We start from the raw sequence: 22,584 nt of genomic DNA, 5'->3' as shown, positions 1-22,584 counted from the left end.
CAACAAAATCACAGCAGCGCACGTGAGACTCTAATCATATCACAGCTTACAACCACCACCACCATCATCATTACCGTCCTCATCATTAAACATTTCGAACAGACACACATTCACATATAGATGTTCTCTCAGATTAATGTTATCCTGATACAGCGCGCGTGTGGATGTACTCACGGAAGATATCGCCTTGAAGGCAGAACGAGAAGTCACGGATGGTCACGTTTTGTCAATAGATTTCGTTAACTGTGTTAATGAAGTGTTCAACCTCACGGATGTTTGTCAATGAGGTTTACCAAGTAATTTAACCGCGTTATCGATGTTCACTGACAACGTTGTTGAAGTGTGCTCCCGAATGCGATCTTTAAGCACACAGAGCGCGCGTCCACCTCCGTCTGTAACGATCGACCGTTGCTAAGGAAGTGACGTCACTTGTTAAGTTAACAAACCCCGGAAACCACGTGGTCCACTGTATCCTCCAGGCCTGATTAGTTACACGACTGTCAAATTTTTACTTTAAACTTTCGTAACTTGCAGGAATTCATATTTTTGGTTATTTCGGTAAAGTCACGTAGATAGAAAATAACATTGTAAGTGAAGGCAAAAAACCCACGAGGTTTCGGTGGCAACACAAGCGGTCTTCATCACGTGTTGCGATCGAAACGTCGTGAGTTTTTTGCTTTTAATTTAATTTATTTTTATTTTATTGTTATTTTCTATCTACGTGACTTTACCTGAAAGAACCAAGAATATAGTAACGATTGTACCCTGGTCGCCACGGATGAAGAGGCCGAGCGGGCTCGGTTCAACTGTTGCCAGGTACCTCCACCACTCAGCTCGCAGCACACACACACAGTGTCCACTATGTAAAAATCAGGCTAAACTAAACCTTTCTAGAAGTTAATAAAATAATGCTATAAAAACAATGCAACAGTGATCATAAGACATGTGATTGAAAGTTAACAATAGCGACATATATAACATATATTACTAAACCTAGCATCCTTCGCTAGCTGCTTGAGTCAATCCATAATAGCAGGAGTAACAATTATGTATGTTGATTAACTGCGAATAACCCAATCAATAACAGATATCCATTGTAATTTACATCAATACATTACCCCCCCCCGTCTTCGTATCGGATCTGCTTACAAGCGACGACGTCACATTTATCCCCCGTCTACGTCTATTAAAGACCGAAACAGGGGAAGGATTTCACCACAACTCTGGCTGTCACCTGACGAGGCGGATTGTTGTTGTAGTTACAGGCGAAACGTCACGGTACTTGAATTGTAAATGTTTTGGGTTTACTCTCCAACACACCGATGTGCTGAAATAGTCACTAATTGGCATGTTTTGTTTACGTGACAAACTTGACTAAGATTTACGCGATCTAACCCAAACAAACAAAAACACCCTCTAATCAGTAAATATTTGTATTAATTCCACGAATGGACCTTGGCCTGGGACTGTGCGGATTGAGAAGTTATGGATGCAGCTTCTGTTTGTGCTGCCATCAGAATGACCAACAAATAAATAAATAATACACACGGATTGGTGACTACAGTACTAGACCCCCAGTGCTTTTATATTTAAAAGTGTATGTGCTTTGTGGTTGCTTTATTGCGCAGTGTGTTCATACTGTGTAACACTTGTTTGAACGCAGGTGATGGGGTTGTCCATGTTGGGTGTCATTACAGCCAAAAACAAGCAGCAGTACGAAGACCAGGACGCCGTGGCCGACCATGAGGACGGAAATTGGCCTCGCCCGGTCACAACGTACGACAGCAGTACAGGTTTCCCTCCACACATGCACACACCTACGAGTTTCCCACTACAGAGACGAAGATCCCCCATATAGGCTTAACAGACTGTTGTGGCAAGTGCTGTTCGCAAGCACCAATGAAGGTCGGCATGGTATACCAGGGGGTAGGTGGCCAACACCAAACCCGGCCGCCTTTGTCTCCCAAGTGGTGACGTATTACACACACCGCTCCAGGTATTCATTTGAGGTTGAATCGACCCAGGACCAGTTCAGATAAATAATCGTTATTGGTGTTGGCCATGAGCGGGACTCCAACTCGCATGTTTGCGGGGTTCGGAGCGTAGCGTACTATCCACTGCGTCACTGCTACCCTCACATAACGCACACAGAAACAACACACAGGGACCCACACGCACGGACACACAGGGGCCTGCTCAACATTGAAATGTGCAGCCCTTGTGTGGCGGCCTGCGTTGAATTTTGGCGTTCATCTCGTCACCCATACAAAAGGTCTCGACACAATCAATGGCAGTCCCCCTTGCCCTGCCTGGCACGCACATCGGGCCAGTCACCCCACGCACAGCGCACACAACGTGCGCGTCGCGTATGCCAAATCAAGAGTCGTCCCCGAGTGTCCGGCAAATTGGACCGACTATCCCGGGCCCCGCGCTTCGGGGGAGGCCCCACGTGTAGACATCAGTGTCACATGTAATGCTTCCGGTTTAGTTTGAAGGCATCGGGGGGGGGCCCACGCACCCCCTATGGACGGCCCTGGTCAAAGCACACGGCAGCGCGGAGCACGCGCGTCACGCGCACGGGCCACGTGCGTCACGGGTACGTGACATCTACAAGGCAAGCACCTGCATCGCGTGGTCGTCACTTGTAAGGCATGCCCTTTGTGCATGGGACGTGCGTAGTGTGTGCAACACGTGGCACATGTATGTCACACATGCGCATCGCAACGTGATGTCATGTGTACGTGGACATTTGAATCGCATGTAGCTGTCTGGTGGGCAGGACGGATCTACGCGTGGGCAAGTAAGGGGGTGGCTGAGTAAGACTGATACGGAGACACGTCAAGCCACACACTCACCACACACTCACCGGCACACTCACACACACCACATTCACCGCACACTCACTTACCGGCACACTGACTGCACATTCACACACTCACTGGACCCTCACTGCACACTCACCACGCACTCACCGGCACACTTACTGCACATTCACACACACTCACCGCACACTCACTTACCAACACTCTGACTGCACACTCACACACACCGCACTCACACCGCATTCACACACACTCACACACACTCACACCGCACTCATTCACTCACACACACTCACACACGCACTCACACAAATTTACACACACTCACCACACACTCACACACAATCACACTCACCGGCACACTCGTGTGCAAGCACACTAGTGAGCTTCCACAAAATGTGCTGCACATTAGTGAGGCCACACACCAGCAGGTTTAGACATCAGTGAGCTTACACACTAGTGTGCACACACACAGTCGTAAGCTTACAGATTAGATAGCGTACACACCAGCTCACCGGTGAGGTGAGCTACACACTGGTGAGTTAACACACCCACCTGTTTACGTGCGCAAAGCTCTTAACCCTAAACCTAACATATCCCAAATGTCATGGCTAAAGTTATTTTACACACGCACGTGCATACACACGCACGTGCATACACGCATGCGCTTATGAAGGCACGCATGCACACATACATGCACACAATCACACATGCACGCACATGTTTAAACATATACAATTCCATGGCGTTGGACTTGAGACTCCCAGAAGTGGAATCAGGACTCCTGAGTGTGCGATATAGCTCAGTGGGCCTTTCTTGGTAAAATTGAAATAATTAGTTTAGTTTCAGGATGTAGGGTTCTGAAGATATTTCATCTTTCAGTCCTTTCTGACCGTTTGAGTGTGGGTGAGTGAGTGACAACTACTTATGCATTTTTTTTTATTACAAATACAAGCATTTCCAGCTATTGACATGAAATTTATTAACTCTGGAAGATGATGGTGATACAGGTGGTGGGTAGCGGTAGTGTAGCGTTTAGCACGCTGCACTACGAACCCGGCGACCCGAGTTAAATTCTCGCTCATGCCCAACGCTGGTAACGACTCTCTGAACCGGTCATGGACCTCCCCTAGGTCGACTCAGCCTCAAATGAGTACCTGGTGTGGTGTAAACATCACTACTGGGGAGACAAAGGCGGCCGGGCGTGGTGTTGGCCACCCACCCCTCGTGTGCCATGCTGACCTTCACAGGTACTCGCTAACAGCACTTGCCCCAACAGTCTATTCGGGCTATACAGGGAGTCTTTGCTTTGGTGGTGATGATACAGATGGTGATTTATTATACAGATGGTTAGGATGATGATAATGATACATTTGGTGATGATGGTGGTGATGATGGGACTGTAAGAGTCGTCCTTGAAGATATTTACTGTGTAATATTAAGACACACTAATATAAAATGTAATAATTAAAGCACAATATATAACATTTGTAATTTCTGTTGAAAGCATGTGCTTATAATTGTGACGTGTATTTGTACGTGGTTGTGCATGAATGCACGTGTTTTTTATTTTCTGTATTAGGTGCTTGACGACAGCACTTGGCCCAACAGTCTATATTGGTTGTACAGGAAATCTTTGTGTTTTGATTCATGAATGTTCCATTCACGAAATTTAGTGAAAACGAAATTGACAAATTAAGGATACTTTTCGACTTACGAAATAGGATTTCAGCGGAAACAATATATCACATGGCACACACCATGAGATCATCAAGCAAAAAGCTGTCATCCATCCACGACAGTGTCACGGTATCCCCATAGTGCAAAAGTAACGCCTCGTCACCTCTCCAGTCATTCCAACATGCAGATCTTTTGGTGAGTTCCTTGAAGATGTTAATTATTTTTGTTTTAAATTGATTATTATTCAACCGTTGTAATATTTGTTCTTTATTATTTTTTGCATTGTGAAATGTTGGTGTTTATTTTGGGTTTATAGTAGAAATGACTGTCTGAAACACATCGCAAGTTTTTCGTATTCAATTAATGGGAAAAGCCATTCCGATTTACGATATTTTGTTTTACGTGCGTTTTTCGAAGAACGCATCCCTTTCGTAAGTAGAGGCATACATGTACAGGAATCCATTGCCAACCGCTAATTTACCAACCACGAGATTTTAGTAAACACGGATTGACTACTGGATACCTGTTTACTAACCACGAGCATCTCGCTTTGAGTATTCGCGAGTCGCGCCGAGTCGTGAAATCAAAACAACACGATGTACCTTATGGGGGGGGGGGGGGGGGGGGGTTCTTGTATTTGTTCTTGTATTTGTACGAGCTGTTGTTTGTTTATGTTACTGATGTTTATGGGGAGCGTTAGTGCAGCGGGTTAGCGAGCTGTACTATGAATCCATTAATCCTGGTATAATTCCTGCTCATGGCCAACACCAGTGGCAATTATCTGAACCATTCCTGGACCTACCCTTGGCCTCAAATGAGTACTTGGTGCATTGTGAAAACATCAGCACTGGCAGAGACAAACCCCATATGCTGTGCTGGCCTGCATAAGTGCTCATAACGGCACTTACCCAACAGTCTGTTACATGGGGGGATCTTAGTCTTGGCGTGTAAGTGAGAGTTTGTGGACTTTGCATGTTCTTCCCCTGTTGTGCACGCGTTTTCTCAGGGTTCTCAGCTTTCAAAAAAGAACAACCAATACTAACAGTGAGATTTTACTTGCAAATTACTTAAACAGGGATTACACACCGTGGCAACATCGCCCCCTTCTGTGAAAGCTGGACAGGACCCTCCTGCAAAAGAGTGAGACTTCCCTGAATAAACAAGTGTAGCACGGTAATCTTTGAAATAATAAAATAACTATTCACCCCTAGAGTGGACAGGGTAACGAGGGCGATCCTAGCAAGTGAGGGAGGTGTACTCGGACGGAACGGACGACGGCTCCCAGCCGACCTCTTCGCCTTTGTAGATCTTGTCATCGTTGGAGGCCGGTCTCAGCTCTGCGAGGATCGCCTCAAACGTGGGGCGCTCTAACGGCGCGTGGCTCCAGCAGCGGTGCATCACCTTGCGGCTGTGGGGTGAGGGGAAGGTGCGGTAAGGGTGCGAGGAAGGCGAATCGTGCACAAGCTCGGACTGCGCTTTCACCTCTTCCAGTGCGCGTTCGTTCTTTAGAATGGTTGAATGAGTGCCGATGATGTTAATGACGTCACGGAGGGGGATGAAGGGGGTCAGGTGGCGAGGGGGGTGAGGGGGGGTGTGAGTAGGTAAAGGGTCATGAAGGCATAAAATATGTACAGTATGGATTCACACAGCGGCGTCTAAATGCCACTGCATCTCCATACGTAGTGCAGAAACACTGGTCATGTTTATCTTGTAGAGAGAGAAGAAGTATGTGGGTCTCTACAGTGAGGGAAAAAAGTATTTGATCCCCTGCTGATTTTGGACGTTTGCCCACTGACAAAGAAATGATCAGTCTATGATTTTAGTGGTAGGTTTATTTGAACAGTGAGAGACAGAATAACAACAAAAAAATCCAGAAAAACGCATGTCAAAAATGTTGTAAATTTATTTGCATTTAATGAGGGAAATAAGTATTTGACCCCTCTGCACTTGGTGGCAAAACCCTTGTTGGCAATCACAGAGGTCAGACGTTTCTTGTAGTTGGCCACCAGGTTTGCACACATCTCAGGAGGGATTTTGTCCCACTCCTCTTTGCAGATCTTCTCCAAGTCATTAAGGTTTCGAGGCTGACGTTTGGCAACTCGAACCTTCAGCTCCCTCCACAGATTTTCTATGGGATTAAGGTCTGGAGACTGGCTAGGCCACTCCAGGACCTTAATGTGCTTCTGCTTGAGCCACTCCTTTGTTGCCTTGGCCGTGTGTTTTTGGTTATTGTCATGCTGGAATACCCATCCACGACCCATTTGCAATGCCCTGGCTGAGGGAAGGAGGTTCTCACCCAAGATTTGACGGTACATGGCCCCGTCCATCGTCCCTTTGATGCGGTGAAGTTGTCCTGTCTCCTTAGCAGAAAAAACACCCCCAAAGCATAATGTTTCCACCTCCATGCTTGACGGTGGGGATGGTGTTTTTGGGGTCATAGGCAGCATTCCTCCTCCTCCAAACACGGCGAGTTGAATTGATGCCAAAGAGCTCCATTTTGGTCTCATCTGACCACAACACTTTCACCCAGTTGTCCTCTGAATCATTCAGATGTTCATTGGCAGGGAAAAAAGTATTTGATCCCCTGCTGATTTTGTACGTTTGCCCACTGACAAAGAAATGATCAGTCTATATTTTTAATGGTAGGTTTATTTGAACAGTGAGAGACAGAATAACAACAAAAAAATACCGAAAAATGCATGTCAAAAATGTTATAAATTGATTTGCATTTTAATGAGGGAAATAAGTATTTGACCCCCTCTCAATCAGAAAGATTTCTGGCTCCCAGGTGTCTTTTATACAGGTAACGAGCCGAGGTTAGGAGCACACTCTTAAAGGGAGTGCTCCTAATCTCAGCTTGTTACCTGTATAAAAGACACCTGTCCACAGAAGCAATCAATCAATCAGATTCCAAACTCTCCACCATGGCCAAGACCAAAGAGCTCTCCAAGGATGTCAGGGACAAGATTGTAGACCTACACAAGGCTGGAATGGGCTACAAGACCATTGCCAAGCAGCTTGGTGAGAAGGTGACAACAGTTAGTGCGATTATTCGCGAATGGAAGAAACACAAACGAACTGTTAATCTCCCTTGGCATGGGGCTCCATGCAAGATCTCACCTCGTGGAGTTGCAATGATCATGAGAACGGTGAGGAATCAGCCCAGAACTACACGGGAGGATCTTGTTAATGATCTCAAGGCAGCTGGGACCATAGTCACCAAGAAAACAATTGGAATACACTACGCCGTGAAGGACTGAAAGGTTCCCCTGCTCAAGAAAGCACATATACATGCCGGTCTGAAGTTTGCCAATAAACATCTGAATGGTTCAGAGGACAACTGGGTGAAAGTGTTGTGGTCAGATGAGACCAAAATGGAGCTCTTTGGCATCAACTCAACTCGCCGTGTTTGGAGGAGGAGGAATGCTGCCTATGACCCCAAGAACACCATCCCCACCGTCAAGCATGGAGGTGGAAACATTATGCTTTGGGGGTGTTTTTCTGCTAAGGGGACAGGACAACTTCACCACATCAAAGGGACGATGGACGGGGCCATGTACCGTCAAATCTTGGGTGAGAACCTCCTTCCCTTAGCCAGGGCATTGAAAATGGGTCGTGGATGGGTATTCCAGCATGACAATAACCAAAAACACACGGCCAAGGCAACAAACGAGTGGCTCAAGAAGAAGCACATTAAGGTCCTGGAGTAGCCTAGCCAGTCTCCAGACCTTAATCCCATAAAAAATCTGTGGAGGGAGCTGAAGGTTCGAGTTGCCAAACGTCAGCCTCGAAACCTTAATGACTGGAGAAGATCTGCAAAGAGGAGTGGGACAAAATCCCTCCTGAGATGTGTGCAAACCTGGTGGCCAACTACAAGAAACGTCTGACCTCTGTGATTGCCAACAAGGGTTTTGCCACCAAGTGCAGAGGGGTCAAATACTTATTTCCCTCATTATAATGCAAATCAATTCATAACATTTTTGACATGCATTTTTCTGGATTTTTTTGTTGTTATTCTGTTTCTCACTGTTCAAATAAACATACCATTAAAATTATAGACTGATCATTTCTTTGTCAGTGGGCAAACGTACAAAATCAGCAGGGGATCGAATACTTTTTTTTCCCTCATTGTATGTGAGGAGTCTGTGGGTCGCAACAGCACGTACGGCTGGAAGTAGGACATTCCAGACTAAGAGGGTTCATAATGGCCGTGTCAACGAGACTGAACCAGCCAGCACAACTCACTGCCAATAACACATCACGTAATTCACCCTTAAGCAATTGTTCAATCAATTAATTGAATCACTACAATTAAAATCAAAGAATATCCCAGAACAAACACTTCGCACTCTCCTCCGTCAGCCACCTGCATCCACAATAGAAACGCATCAGTCCAGCAGTGGATAAAACCTGGTGTGGGAGGTATGGGGGTCGGCTTACACTTGCGGTGGACAGCAGGGGGGTGGCTGCATGCAGTAGCCATCGCAGATCAAGCGGTAGAACTTGTCATCGACTGCCATGGGCCAGGGTAAGGGGCCTCTCCTACACCCACACACATCACACACCGAGCGGTACACACGTCACACCAAGGAGCACGCACATCACACCAAGGAGCACGCACATCACACACCGAGCAGCACGCACGTCACACACCGATGAGCACGCACGTCACACACCGAGCAGGTTGCACAGGGCTCCTTTATCAAGACAAACGTGGAGCAGATTACACCTACTACAATACGCCTGTCACAATGCCCCCCTCTCCCCCCCACCCCCCCAGTTTATGGGGGGGCGCAGGCCTCACTCCCCCCTTCCCATCAGCCCCCCCTAATAAATGGTCCGGTTGCATTGTGAATGCACCACTCGAATGACGTGCAGTCCCGTGGCGCACTGTAACGGGCTCGTGATTTACTCAATAAAATTCAACGTAAAAAAATAAAAACGAGCCCAAGACATTATTTAAAATAAAGTATGGCCATCGTGTGTCAGCATCACAGGCGACAATTGTCATGTAAAAAAAAAACTTCACTGCGAATCACTCAATTGGGATTGCTCGCAGCAAACAGCACTTGACCTCCTTACAGGTTAGGTGCTGAATAACCGTGTGTCACACAGAGAACAGTTGCCACTGAGGGTGCCCTTTTCAAATGCTTGAGATGAGATGTGATTATCGCGTGTAAATGTGCACACTAAAATAACCAAAAAATTATAAGCGAACTATTATCGTTTCAGGTGGCAGGGTGGTGCACCGGTGATCTTTGACCCTCGCAACAAGAAGGGCCTTGGTTAATTAATTATCCAGTTTGCTCACATAGCTAGAAAACACACAATCACAATGTAACTGGGTATTGGCCAAGCATCCCAATGCTAACGTTACCTGCAAATTACTTCATTGGGATGACACTCGGCAGCAGAGCCGGATGATGGCATTGCTGGCGCGCTATGCCATTGTCAAGCTTAAGAGGCCCCTTCTATGAATGCCTGTATATTTTTGTCAGCAGAATGAAAATAACTGCTTTGGAGAGTCTTTTTTTCTCACCGATCTTTATTTATTAAGCAATTATGTTAAAACTCGAAACCTCATGTCCATTTCTTGTTTCGTATTTAGAGATCCCCCCCCTCTCTTAATGCGAGGCCCTAAGCTGGAAGCGTGGCCGGTGTGAGCTCGCCTGTGATGAATCACACGTATAATTGTGCACTCTAATTTTCTATGGGTGGCCAGGAGAATTTATTATTATTTAAGTGAATGCAATGGTGATCAGGGGATTGGATCCAGAGCCCCTCGTACACAGTAGAGTACAAGGGAACGCCCACAATACAGATTTGAGCTGACCTGCGGATTGAGAAATTGAACTGTTTTGTGACGTGGAGGGTGTTTCTGAATGCTATTGTGACCGACCCGTCCCGACGGGAGGAGAGGGGACAGGGTGGACGGGCTGCATGAGCTTACTCTCCGGCACTGCACAGCACAACATCGCCTCCCTACTGCAAAAATACTCGGCAGGACCCTCCTGAAAATGAAAGTCTTCGGAATCAGTGAGGCCTGTCCTTGGGAGGACAGGCGTAGTCTTGGTCGTCACAAGCGAACATTTGTTTCTCCACATTAATTTGTATCCCCGGGTTACCATCAGGGCTGGGCGCTGCAAGCTTAGCTTCTGAGATCTGATGAGACTGGCCGTTTTTTAAAAGGTAATTTCGGCATCTGGAGCCCAAGCATGCAACAACTTTATGCAACTTCTTGGTTATTTTGGTAAAGTCACGTAGAATGGAAATAAAATAATAAAACATAATAAAAAATAAAATTCTCACGACAATTCTGCCAAAACACAAGTAGCCTTCTTCAGGTGAAGGAACAGAACTGTCGGGACGACAGCGCTTCAATAACTGCTGCTAAGATTCGCAGCGTCTTTTAAGCTAGGTGGGAGAGGTAAAGTGCCTTGACAAAGGAGTTTACATATCAAACAGGAGAATTTAGCATTGAAATCGCTGTGTTAAAGTGTTGGATCAGCAGGGTGTTAAAGTCAGAAATAAGCATGTACCTGGGAGATTAGCATGATGTTAATGTGAGGGATTAGCATGTGACTGGTCACGGAAATAGCTATGTTAAAGTCAAAGTTTACATCTCAACAGAGGCGTTTAGTATATGGACGCTAAAGGACTGCAGCTACCCAACTACCATACAATAAACCGATGTGAAAAAAACTAAGTATAAACTACATCAATGTTATCAATAAACTCTATATGCTCACCAATCAGCAGAGCGCTTCAATGAACGCTGCTAAGATTCGCAGCGTCTTTTAGGCTAGGTGGGAGAGGTAAAGCGCCTTGACAAAGGAGTTTACATATCAAACAGGATAATTTAGCATTGAAATAGCTGTGTTAAAGTGTTGGATCAGCAGGGTGTTAAAGTCAGAAATTAGCATGTAACTGGGAGATTAGCATGATGTTAATGTGAGGGATTAGCATGCGACTGGTCACGGAAATAGCTATGTTAAAGTTTCCATCTCAACAGAGGCATTTAGTATATGGACGCTAAAGGACTGCAACTACCCAACTATTATACAATTAACCGATGTGAAAAAAAACTAAGTATAAACTACATCAATATAATAAATGTACTCAATATGTTCTTCAATATGTTGAGCTATAAACATAAAGTAACTGTGTATACACTACACTATATAATGAATACCATATAGTAAACGAATTAATAAAACTAAAATATAAACTACATCAATGTTATTAATAAACTCTATATACTCTCCAATCAGCTGAGCTACTAACAATAACTCATTATACATTACAATGCCATATAGCGAAAAAATCGGTGGCGGTTTTTTCCTTCTTTCCAACGTTAGCACCACGGAGAGCGACGAGCCTCGTTCAGACGGACGAGTCCATCCATGCTCGGAACGGAGGAGGGGGGAGAAACAACCACGATGTGCTGCTCTGTCCTGTGTTGCATTACCACCATGCCATAAACTAGACTACTATACATTGTAACGTTATACCTTCCAATCTAAACTGCATTGTATAATATCGTATACACAGCCCAATGTAAGATCGAACATTATGCAGTATATTTATATGTCTTCAACTAAACTTTTTCATACATTACACGACTATACACCGTAATATACACTACCATAGACAAACCCACCCTTGAATTACACAATGCGTTACTTTACACTACCCTATACTTTAGACTGTAAAATGTTAGACTTGTAATATTACACTATGTATTATTCTACCAACCCTACTGTATACCACACTGCTGTATATTCACAATACAATTACGATACAATATATTGCCTTATGAATTATGTTAAACATTACAATGTTATACTATTTATTATTATAACATGCTATAAACCATACCATTGACCGTCGTGTGAAGAGGCAGTGCCAGCGAATGGACTGCAGTCTGAATGTCACCATAAAATACAATCAATTAAGAACTGAAATTGTTTATAACGTCTTTCCAATGAAATTTTCTTTTAAAGCTTTCGTGACTGCAGTAATTCATATTCTTAGTTCTTTCGGTAAAGTCACGTTGAAGGGAAACAACAAAATAATAAAATATATATAAAACAATAAAAATTCTCACGACGTTTCGACCATAACACAAACCAATTCCTCAACCACATCAATTCCATACACCCAGCCATCAGATTCACCATGGAGGTCGAAAAAGATGGCAAGCTACCCTTTTTGGATGTCCTAATTAAAAGGAGACCTGATGGTTCAATGAGCCACTCTGTCCACAGGAAAGCTACGCATACGAATGCTTACTTAAAACCGGATTCCCACCACCATCCATGCCAGAAGAACTCCCTCATCAAGACTCTATACCCCAGTGCCCAATGCATTTCCGACCAGGAACACATTGCCAGTGAACTTAAGCACGTACACCAAGCTCTCAAGGCTAATGGTTACTCCGACTACACAATCCGCAAAGCCATCACTCCAGCCATGAAGAAGGATCCTCTTGAGGAGCCATTCAAAACCATCACCTTACCCTACATTGCGGGGGTCACAAAAAAGATCTCCAAAATCCTGAATAAACACAAGATCCAAGTCCGATTCAACACAGTACATAAAATCCGTGATCTGGTTCCGTCTGTAAAAGATGTGGCTCCAGACATACAGTACCCAGGCGTCTACAAACTAAGTTGCCTCTGTGGTAGCAGTTACATTGGAGAAACCAAACGACATATCTGGGACCACATCCGTGAACATAAAGCAGACTTGAAACACGGTAGGACGAGCACCTCAGCCGTGGCAGATCACTGTTATAATTCAGTGGGCTCACATGACATTGACTTCTCCAAGACGGACATTCTCTGCAAGCCATCCGGCTACCATGAGAGATTCGTTCATGAGGCCATCCACATATACAAACACAGAAACAATTTCAACCGAGAAGATGGATTCTGGCTTAGTAACCATTGGAAAGACGTTATAAACCATTTTGGTACTTAATTGATTGTATTTTATGGTGACTTTCAGATCGCAGTCCATTCGCTGCCACTGCCTCTTAATACCTTTCACACGACAGTCAATGGTATGGTTTATAGCAGGGGTGTCCAAACTTTTTTTCCCGAGGGCCACATACAGAAAAATATACGAAGGATTGGGCCACTCATTAGACGTGAGGTATACTGCCTCACTTCTCATGCACTAATATTGTCAAAATCAATCAAATGCAGGTAAATTACGTTTGATTATTGAACATGTTTGAAGAAAAAAAGCCTCCATCATAGCTCTTCATTAGTAGATTTAAATTTTATTTTTTACAAAAAGGTTGGCAGGTAATTCTCTCAGTGACAGCCTCAGATTGGTTCTTAGGGTGCTGATCCCCCTTCATTGTCCACATGAAGGGAGAGCCAAGAAGACAAATAGGGGATGTGGATATTTCAAGCTTATTACACAAATACATTATTGGGCTTGTTAACACATCAACTAACGTTTGTTAAAAAAATTGTCATCAACTTTAATTGACTGAATTTATGAAGTAATTGGGCTTATTAACAAATGAAAACGGTGTGTATATTTTTAACTCACCTGTAATGGGAATAATGTTACGCTCAGTGGGAGCAGTGATGCTGCGCTTTGGTCTGAAGGATAGCTGGCAGGTCAGGAGTAAGTTTGGTGGTTGAGATGCGAAGGACGTCACGGAGATGGCTGTCGGTCGTTCTGGTTCTCAGCCTGCTTTTGTTCAGCGTTAACAGAGAGAATGTCTGCTCACATATGTATGTTGAGCCGAACAGACTCATGCTCACATATGTATGTTGAGCCGAACAGACTCATCATTCGTTTTGCATGGCGTCTCGTCAGAGGAAACTTGGCCTTTTCCAACCTCCGGTAGAAGTCAGGTAGGGAGAGAAGCTGATGCTGATTCTTCAGAGAATCATCACACTGAATTTCGATCAGTTCTAATTGCAGACTCTCCTCCACTTCTTTTGCATCCATTGAAAACGGAGCCGCAAACAGTGTGATTTCCTTCTCAATGACAGAAAAATCTTGGAAGCGCTGACTGAATTCTGTCATGAGAGATGTGGTCACAGACACATTCTCCCATTTTTGCAGAGAGCTTGGCATTTGGAAATGCGCATTGATTTCGGTCAGCGTGGGGAAGTGCGCTACATTGAAGTTGCGCAGTTGTGACTCGAAGAGACGGAGCTTCGCACAGAATGCTTTCATGTGCACATACAGCTGTGGTACCAGCTGCTCTTTGCCTTGTAGTCTCTTGTTCGGGGTGTTGAGATGATCAGTGAGATCAACTAAAAAAGCCAGGCCTGCCAACCATAAAGGGTCACTGATCTCATGGAGAGGTCTGCCCTTTTCTTTCAAAAACTTGTCGATATATGATCTCAGGGAATAAAACCACTGCAGCACGGAGCCGCGACTGAGCCAGCGCACTTGAGAATGGTAGAGTAGGTCCCCGTATTCAGCATCGACATCAGAGAGGAACGCTTGCAATTCTCTGTGGTAAAGCCCTCGGGCCATAATTTTTTTTGACATTTTTCACAACTGTGTTCATCACATCGCCAAGCTGGATTATCTTGGCACAGAGGGCTTCTTGGTAGATGATACAGTGCATTTTAACAGTCTCACCTCCGCTCTCCTGCACCTTGGCACTCACCATAGAAGCCATTCCTTTGCGCTCACCTGTCATTGCTGGAGCCCCATCCGTTGTAATTCCACACAGCTTGTCCCATTTAAGTCCAGCCTGGTTAATTGAATCTGACACAGCTTCAAACATGTCCTTCCCAGTTGTTGTCCCCTTTAGACTCCGAAGATCAAGCACTTCCTCCGTAATGCAAAAATTCTCATTAACTCCCCACAAAAAAATTAACAGCCGTGCAGTGTCCGTGGCATCTGTGCTCTCATCACATGCAATCGAGTAAAAATCGAAAGCACAAGCTTTATCTGACACTTGCTGTTTTAAGTTAGCCGACAAGTCTTCAATTCGCCGCACAACCTTATTTCTGGACATACTAACATCGTTAAAATCCTGCATTTTCTCCAGGCACATTCCCACGACTTTAGTGAGGCACTGTTTGATGAAGTCACCGTCTGAGAAAGGTTTCCCGTGTAGGGCAATGAGTTGAGCTACTTCATTGCTGGCTATTGTTGCATTTTCTTGAGCTTTGTTAGCACGGAAAAAAAACCCTGCTGCTGCGTTAGCAGGCTAGCTTGCCATTTGCTTTACCTTCTTTCTCCGCTCGGCGCCAGTGTAGGACGTGAAGGTCTGATGTTTCGTTTCATAATGCCGTCGTACATTGTACTCTTTCATCACGGCAACACTCTCATTACAAATCAAACAAACACACTTCCCCTTGGTTTCAATGAAAAAAAAATCATTTTTCCACCGAGTCTGAAATTTTCTGCACTCGCTTGCAATCTTGCGTCTCTTCGGTTCCGGCATTTCTGGTGACCCTGAGCAAATGTTTTCTTCGATTGCTTGCTTTGTGGAGACGCTTCCTTGTTCAAGACAATAGCGCCATCTAGTGCTTAAATTAAGAAATGCAATACAGTGGGCCATAGTCCATTATATTTTTAAACTTTGATACGGGCCAATTAAAAATGGATGGCGGGCCGCAGTTGGCCCGCGGGCCGTAGTTTGGACACCCCTGGTTTATAGCATGTTATATAATAATAAATAGTATAACATTGTAATGTTTAACATAATTCATAAGGCAATATATAGTATTGTAATTTTATAGTGAATATGTGTGGTATACAGTAGGGTTGGTAGAATAATACATAGTGTAATATTACAAGTCTAATATTTTACAGTCTAAAGTATAGGGTAGTCTAAAGTAACTCATTGTATAATTCAAGGGTGGGTTTGTCTGTGGTAGTGTATATTACGGTGTATAGTTGTGTAATGTAGGAAAAAGTTTATTTGGAGACATATCAATATAATGCATAATGTTAGAGCTTACATTGGGCTGTGTATACGATATTATACAATGTAGTTTAGATTGGAAGCTATAACGTTACAATGTATAGTAGTCTAGTTTATGGCATGGTTGTAATGCAACACAGGACAGAGCAGCACATCGTGGCTGTTTCTCCCCCCTCCTCCGTTCCGAGCATGGATGGACTCGTCAGTCTGAACGAGGCTCGTCGCTCTCCGTGGTGCTAACGTTGGAAAGAAGGAAAAAACCGCCACCCATTTTTTTCGCCATATGGCATTGTAATGTATAACGACTTATTGTTAGTAGCTCAGCTGATGGAGAGTATATAGAGTTTATTGATAACATTGATGTAGTTTGTATTTTAGTTTTTTTATTAGTTTACTATATGGTATTCATTAGATAGTGTAGTGTATACCCAGTTACTTTATGTTTATAGCTCAATTTATTGAAGAATATATTGAGTACATTTATTATATTGATGAAGTTTCTACTTAGTTTTTTTTTCACATCTGTTTATTGTATGATAGTTGGGTAGTTGCAGTCCTTTAACGTCCATATATTAAATGCCTCTGTTGAGATGGAAACTTTGACTTTAACATAGCTATTTCCGTGACCAGTCACATGCTAATCCCTCACATTAACATCATCCTAATCTCCCAGTTACATGCTAATTTCTGACTTTAACACCCTGCTGATCCAACACTTTAACGCAGCTATTTCAATGCTAAATTATCCTGTTTGATATGTAAACTCCTTTGTCAAGGCGCTTTACCTCTCCCACCTAGTTTAAACGACACTGCGAATCTTAGCAGCAGTCATTGAAGTGCTGTCGTCCCGACAGTTCTGTTCCTTCACCTGAAGAAGGCTACTTGTGTTGTGGCCGAAACGTCGTGAAAATTTAATTTTTTATTACGTTTTATTCTTTTTTATTTTATTTCCATTCTACGTTACTTTACCGAAAGAACCAAGAAGATGAATCCCTGCAGTCACGAAAGCTTTAAATCTGAACTTTACGCAATTAAAAATCATAGTGTAAGATAAGACTACAATCGTTGTCTGCTGTGAGGATCTTCAATACTCAGGGCCCCGAATGTTTGTGGCAAGTGAAAGTTTGTCTCAGCAAAATATAAGATTTCTCACAGTAGCATACTGTATGACCACACGTCGCTCTGCACCTTGTAGAGCCCATGGAACATGCTTTCTGAAGACATACACTTTACAGGCAGAGGCACCTAATGGACATGACCGCATGGCCACAAGCACAACAACAATACGTTCAGTAAATTCAGTTCAGGCCGATGCATCGCGATTCGTCATACGTTTTTTGCGTCAGGCCACATTCATCTGGCCAAATTAGCATCATCTAGCCCTCCACTACCCTGAAGGGTTAAATGTGTAGTGACATCACGGGATGTCACTGTGTAGTGCCGGCCCTAGAGAGGCACGGCGTGCGGTGTATTGACATCGCGGATACCACTATGGTGTGGGTGTAGTACTGGCCCTAGAGGGGCTCGGTCAGCGCTGATTGATCAGCTGGATGGCATCACGCTTGGCGTGCAGTGCCAGCCCGACAGGATAGGGTGTGGGAATGCCGGCCGTATGAAAGGGGTTACAAAAGGCCATGGCACTCTGGTTGACCCGAGAGGACACGTGACCGGTTAAGTCTACAAAGGGGCCCCAAGTGGGGGCTAGGGGTGGTCACGTGGTCGGGGTCCAGATCCTGCTGCTCGAGGATTCTAGAAGGTGGTCGTGGCCAAGGGCGGAGCCAGCCACGCCACAGAGAATATAAGCCGGGTCCCCCAGAGGGACCGGCGTTGTTGTTCATCTTGAAGAAACCTTTGTCTGCGTCTACGTTCTACCGAGTCTCCAACACGTGGACCTGGACCCGAGCTGTGGTCCCGGTCTGTCGTAGCTAGTCATGTTGTAATTAGTGTAGTTAGCCTGGTGGTCACCACCACAGGTTATTCTGGGCCAGAGTTACCCCGTGTACCACATGGTGGGGGGGGAGGAGGAAGGCGATTTGTGAAATTGCCCCATATTTTAAACTATCGGCAGAGCAGAGAGATTGAATCCAATTACCGACCTCTAGATTGCAAGTCTAGGGTGGGGGGGCCATTGCACCACCATGTGTGGCAGCACCCCCCACTCTTTTTTTTCTTAGGGGCTGTGCAAAATAAAATAAAAACATTGAGTACAATTAAAGTGATGGGCCTTCTATCCCGATGATGGTAATGACATTGGCGATACTGATAATGATGCTGATGATGCTAAGTAAGGTTAGGACTCACATTGCCCTTCAGGTATTTGGGGTCAGTGTGGACGTCCCGTTCCAGCCCAAAGTCGCAAATTTTGGTGATGTGTCGATGCGTTACCAGCAATTTCCTCGCAGCCAGGTCCCCTGTTGTATCTATGTTCCCCCCTACTTGGGTGTCTGTATATACATCTGGGGTTATGTGTTTCCTCTCTCTCGTAAATTTAGCTCTTCTGTACCTGATGATGGCTGCTTGTGTTGCAACCGAAACGTCGTACGCTATTTAGTTTTTTTATTATTTCTTATTTATACGTGACTTTACCGAAAAAAACTAAGAGTAATTCCTGCAGTCACGAAAGCTTCGAATCAAGTCTGAACTACCTCTACGGGGAGGTATGAGGTTTGTGTCTTTGTGTTGTCTCTGCTTGTGTATCTGCCTTTGTTTCTTGGCTTGGATTTGTGTCTCTGTGCTGTCTCTGCCTGTGTGTGGGCCTTGGTGTTTTCGAGTGTGTGCTGCTGCACCCCCTTTGCTCCATGCATACCTCATGCTAAATTGTCCCATTGTCTCTCAGCCTTACCTTCTCTGCCTATTTAAGGCGACTTCACTGTGTGCGTGTCTGTGCTGGTTCGCTCTACTTGGATGTCTATGTGTGTGTGCGCGGTCTGTATTTTAAATTTCATACTTAACTTGCAATTTAGCAATCTTTGAAATAGCGTAATCAACCAGACTATGCGTTAATTGTGTTTTGACCGACCGTCTGTGTTGCTTTATATGGTTTCCAAATGTTGCTAAACCCTGTTTGTTTGGTATGCTTCTCTCTCTGTGTCCCCTGTTGTATCTGTGTTAGTTCCACCCTACTTGTGCCTGTATATACATCTGGGGTTATGTTTCCTCTCGTAAATTTAGTTATTCTGTACCTGATGATGGCTGCTTGTGTTGCAACCGAAACGTCGTACGCTATTATGTTATTTTATTATTTCTTATTTTTACGTGACTTTACCGAAAAAAACAAAGAGTAATTCCTGCAGTCACGAAAGCTTTGAATCAAGTCTGTAGTGCCTCTTGTTAAACAGTGCTTCAGTTAAACAGGAATATTAATAAATCTAGCAGCCATGACTTGAAAAGTAACAAATTTACATTTTGGGTGGCACTCTAAATCGTCCGGTAAATCGTGTCGCCAATTATAATGTCTGCGTTTATCTGCGCGTGTCTGTGTACCCCCAGTGGAGGAATACGTGCGCAGCTTGCTGGACAACCCTGAGTTGATTGACCGTCTGGCACTGGCCTCGGAGCAGGTGAGACTCCGTATGCGTGCATCAGCTCTGCCCCCCCTCATATTTTTGGTGCGGGCCTGTACCCTTGTCCGACCCCTCACTTCCGCGTTGCATCCAGCTGCCTCACTGAAGAAAGGGACACTTGCCTTGCGCTGAGTACGACGTTTCGCTGGTTGTAATCGCCAGGGAAACGATATACTCGATTTGTAAGTGTTGTGGGTTTACTCTCCAATACACTGGCGTGCTGCAGTAGTAACTAATTGACACGTTTTGTTTTACGTAGCAAACCTTACTAATTGGCTGTACCGGGTTAACTACACACATTTACGCGCTCTTACCCAAAAAACCTTTATTATGGATAATATTGGTCGCGAAAGAATACGTGTTAAACAGCTCCCTTTTAGAACGTCTCATCCTCACCAGCAATGGTCAATCAATCAAATAAATCCTAGATTTATAACGTGGCATATTTAGCAAAAAGCAGAGACGGAAGGGTGAAACTCTAGAGGTAGCTCTATGATATCCGCTTTTGTGGAACGTTCTCTAACACGGATGGCCATACTGCTCTGAGATAAATCAGACTGGATCCTTCGTCTCGTTACGTGATGGCGGTTGCAAAATTGTTGTTGACGCGTGCATGTGCCGTGCGTGTGCTGTGTACGTGTGCAGGATGTGGTGGAGTCCCGGGTAATCTTCCCCGAACATCTCCCGCTGTCCCAGCTGCAGCAAGGTGTGCGCTCCGGCCGGTTTGTCCAGGGAACCTTCCTTGCGAGTCGTGAGAATTACCTGGAGGGGACTCTGAGGGTGCGAGGGGACGGTGACAGTGATAAAGAGGTACACGTTTCACAAGCCTGTGTCTGGAAGGAACAATGCTGTTAGATCGTATCTGTGTGAGTTTTAAAAACAAATTTATAATGAAGCAGTGGCATAGCCTTCTTGGCATGAGCAGTAGCTCTTAACCTTTACTGCAAGGCTGCAGTAAAGGTTAAGAGCTACTGGGCTAAAATATTTGTATTTTGAACATCTTTTGCACCCTACGTAGGTGTCGTAGCCTGGCTCCTGCCCCCCCGGCCTGTGGGTCCTGGTGCAGTTGCACTGCCTGCACACTCGATAGCTACGCCACCACAACCACAGTATATATGTTAATTGTGACTACTTTAATAATAGGGTTTTTCCCTTTTTTTCTGGCAACAAAACTGAAACCTTTTACAAGGAATCATGTGTGCATTAACCACAATACTTGTGGTCAAAATGCAAACAAAAAACACTATGATAATATATACATTGTCCTTGAGACTGATTGGTCCACACCAGGGACGGCTTTCTTTTGAGCCTCGACCCAATTGGTGCGAGACCAGAGGACGCCAAAAGGCATACGCATATATTGCAAATATTATCAGTGTGTTTTTGTTTGCATTTTCACCACAAGTATTGTGGTTAATGCACACATGATTCCTCGTAAAAGGTTTCAGTTTTGTTGCCAGAAAAAAGGGGAAAATCCTATTATATTTTGGTACTGGCAAAGGAGGTCTAATGATGGTTGTGACTACTTTGTTAACAAAATGAATGGTTCTAGATTTAAAGCTTTCGTGACTGCTAGGATCCATACTCTTTGGTTCTATTGGGTAAAGTCACGTAGGTGAAAATAAAATAACAAAAAATCACGACGTTTCGGCCACAACACAAGCGGCCTTCATCAGGTGAAGGGACGAGCCTGTCTGGAGAACAGCGCTGGAGTGGAAGTAGCCACGCTTAGATCACGACATTTAAGCTGTGTGAGAAGAAGAAAAAGACCACGCGCTTTGACAAAGGAATTAGCATATAATTTAGCATTGAAATGGCTCATTCAAATAGCTAAGTTAAAGTATACACATCCGCAGAGGTGCCCGTTGACAAAGGAATTAGCATCGAATTTAGCATTGAAATAGCTGAGTGATTAGCTAGTAACTGGTCACAGAAATAGCTATGTTAAAGTTAGAGTATATACATTCACCGAGGCACCTAGTACTCATCAAACAGGAGAATTTAGCGAAACACAACCACGCTCAGACATCGGACCTGTGTGCGAGCCTACAAGGTGTTCTGACAAAGAGATTAGCATAAAAATTAGCATTTGATTGGCGGATTTTAGGAAAGAGGTGGTGTACGTGCCGGTGGACTTGCAGTTTGGCGCGGGGGGGGGGGGGGGGAAGGGGGGAGGGGGATGTTCTGTTTGAGAGGAGACCTGATGGCTCATTGGGGCATTCTGTCTACAGGAAACCCACCCACACAGATTCCTACTTGAAACCTGATTCCCACCACCACCCAGCCCAAAATAATTCTCTCATCAAAACTTTATTCCATAGGGCTCATTGCATTTCGGACCAACACCACCTGACCAATGCATTAAAACATGTACACCTGGCCCTCAAAAGGAATGGTTACTCTGACCGTACCATCCGCCAAGCTGTCTCTCCCTCCATACAGAAACAACCACTTGATACTCCGGTCAAACCATCACACTTCCATATATCGCAGGCGTTACTAAAAAGATTTCCAAAATTCTAAACAAACACAAGATCCAGGTCCGGTTCAATACAGTACACAAAATTCGTGATCTTAATTAATTGTATTTTTACGATGACTTTTT

General features: G+C 44.5%; 1 long non-coding RNA gene across 2 annotated transcripts in view; it reads left to right on the top strand.

The window, feature by feature from the left end:
* Nucleotides 1–461: 461 nt before the first annotated feature.
* The window catches only part of LOC142923758 (uncharacterized), a 142,392-nt gene continuing 120,269 nt past the window's right edge, over nt 462–22,584 (top strand). The window contains exons 1-2 of one of the 2 annotated variants that reach the window (XR_012940825.1): nt 462–816; nt 1,698–1,776. This is a non-coding gene — a long non-coding RNA (uncharacterized LOC142923758). The remainder of the gene's footprint in view (nt 817–1,697; nt 1,777–22,584) is intronic. The other variant, XR_012940824.1, reaches the window with a different exon arrangement.

Source organism: Petromyzon marinus, unplaced genomic scaffold (assembly GCF_048934315.1).
Source record: "Petromyzon marinus isolate PM22_M1 ecotype Great Lakes invasive population unplaced genomic scaffold, UKy_Petmar_22M1.pri1.0 PM_Scaffold_7, whole genome shotgun sequence".
Lineage (NCBI taxonomy): Eukaryota > Metazoa > Chordata > Hyperoartia > Petromyzontiformes > Petromyzontidae > Petromyzon > Petromyzon marinus.
The sequence above is the reverse complement of the archived record's forward strand: the minus strand, read 5'-3'. Positions and strand labels throughout refer to the sequence as shown.